Source organism: Lolium rigidum, chromosome 3, assembly GCF_022539505.1.
Source record: "Lolium rigidum isolate FL_2022 chromosome 3, APGP_CSIRO_Lrig_0.1, whole genome shotgun sequence".
Taxonomy (NCBI): domain Eukaryota; kingdom Viridiplantae; phylum Streptophyta; class Magnoliopsida; order Poales; family Poaceae; genus Lolium; species Lolium rigidum.
This window is the reverse complement of record NC_061510.1, coordinates 163,616,379-163,619,015: the sequence shown is the minus strand read 5'-3', so window position 1 is coordinate 163,619,015 and position 2,637 is coordinate 163,616,379.

Genomic DNA, 2,637 nt, shown 5'->3' with positions numbered 1-2,637 from the left:
GCGCGTTTGCTTTGTGGCGGGAGAGGCCCTAGGCGCTTGAACACGGATACGTTGGCTGCCTCCTTCTTCTTCTGGTTGCATTCTGGGCAATTGCCGATTGTGGGCAATCGGCTCATTCCTGAATCCCAGCAGTGTCTGAAGAAGGGACAGTCCCAGTGCCTATCCTCGTTGACTCGCTCCCCCAACTTTTCCTTGGCGCGGCGCTCGTGCTCATCCTCCTCGCGATCATGCCGACGACGTCTCCTGTCGTCCCTAGCCAGACGATCTTCTTCATCATCGTCGTTGTGCCACCGGCGTTGGTCATACTGACCCACATACTTGTTGAGGAGGTGATCAGAGAGAGGTCGTTGATACCTTATGTTTTTCACTTCTCCCTCTGTGACGTAGCGCTTGCCGTCTTGGCGGAGCCGATCGCGTGGAGCGGCTTCCTCTGTATCTTTGCTGTGAGAGCAGCTGCCCTCATCTCCGTCCTTACCAGAGTGGTGTCCAGGTCCTACCATGTTGATATTGCATGAGAAATCCGGCTGGCACCCTCCATGGTAAGTATACTCCACCATGTTCACAGCGGGGAAGGGGTGTGTGTCGACCTTCATGGCGTACTGGTTGAAAATTAACCATCCATTTTCTATCGCCATTTGGATCTGCTGCCGCCACACCCTGCAGTCGTTGGTGGTGTGGGTGAACGTGTTATGCCACTTGCAGTATGGCTTTCCGTTCAGCTCTTGCACCGTGGGGATCTTGTGGCCTTCGGGTACCTTTATATGCTTCTCCGTGAGTAAGAGATCAAAAATCTGCTCGAGTTTTGGTCACGTCGAAGTCGAACCCTTTTGGAGGGCCTTGTGGCTTCACCCATTTGCGGGACACGGGGCACCGCCGCTCGAGTCCATTCAGCCACTTGCTACCTCTCGATCTCCCGCAGCACCTTCATCCTCGGCTGCCTCGACAAGGGTCACCGCACGCTTGAATTTGTCCTGGTAAACATCCGGGTGGCGCTGCTCATATGCTGACAGCTTCTGCACCATGTGCGCCAATGAGGGGTAGTCTTCTTGGGAGGCCACGTCCTTAATCGATGATGAGAGACCCACCACCGCCAACTCGACTGCTTCTTTTTCACTTACATGAGCCGAAAAGCATCGGTTCCTAATGGTCCTGAAGCGCTGGACGTATTCGACACTGTCTCCCCGCGCTTCGTCGTACTTGTGCTAGATCGGCAATACCAACCTCGGAAGCCTCCGAGTGATACTTGCTCATGGAGCTGCTCTTCCAACTGCTTCCAAGTCCGGATGGAGTTCGGTGGCAGCGATGTGTACCACCCGAAAGCCGATCCTGTGAGGGACTGTGCGAAGAACCTCACACGCAACTCGTCTGATGCTGAGATCGTGCCCAGCTGTGCCAAATATCGGCTCACATGCTCGATGGAGCTGAAACCATCCGATCCACTGAACTTTGTGAAGTCCGGGAGCCGATATTGGGGGGTAACGGGATCAATTCGTAATCATTGGGGTACGGCTTGGTGTAGCTGAACGTCTTCCTTTTCGGCATCATGCCGAACTGATCTTTCAGAATTGCACAAATCTGATCCGCGGTGATGGCTGAAGGTGTCGAACCCTGAAGATTCGCCGGGGTGGCATACTTAACCAGCCATGCTTGCTTTTCCGGTTCTAAGCCAACTGCAGGAGCTGGGCTCTGGAGGTTTGTCGGAGTGGCGTACTTAGCTAGCCACGTTTGCTTCTCAAGATCTACTCCTGACGTTCCTCCTGTTGTTCCAGAGGCCCCTGCTGTTGCAACCTGGTTCGAGAGTGCCCAGGTATTGCAGTCTGGTACGTATGCGCACGCGTATCCGTGCGGGATCTCCTTGGGTGCCTCAGGTAGGAATTGGTAGTCACTAGGATCCCCACCAATCTTGTAGACGACGTATGCCGATGAGTTCGGCAGTTCCGGTGCCGCCCATGCGAACGGCAACGGAGGATGGGACTGGAGTGGCATCTCTCCTTTGAAAGTCCCCAGAGCTGGTCCCGACGGAGAATACCGGTGGCTCATGATTTCCTGGACCACACGCAGAGCGACACGCTCCAAAGTGTTCACCAGGCTCTCAGAGTGGCGGTGCAGCGACTGAGCCACCATGTAGTTGATCTCCTGGCGGAGCGACCTGGTGCGTTCTTCTGACGGGGTGGACAGGTCCACTTCATCGAGTGCGCCTTCAGGTGTGAACCCCTTCCACCTGACGCCATGGGAGCGGGTTCTGTGGAAAGAGCCGATGAGTTCGGCTTCGAGGGTTGCCTTGATCTCGTCATGTTTCTTCTTGAGCTCATCAGGCAGATCCTCGTACTTGACCGGAGTGCTTTCCGCCATCTCGGATGTAGATGGCGATGTGGTGGATGTCGAAGGTTGTCCCACCGGGCGTGCCGAGAATGTGTTGACGTCGAAACCCTTTGGCGGGCAGAGACGAGGCAACACGGTAGAGCCGGGAACAACTAGAGGCTGCGGCTGGCCCCGGTCCCTCGGAGCGACGGCCCGCAAAGCCTCCCGGTCACACGTCCGATGCTATCGCAAGGGCGTGCCACCTGACCTATACCTGGTCGGGAAGGTGTGGATGATGCCTCGCTTAGTTTCCTGCATGAAATACACGTAAACATT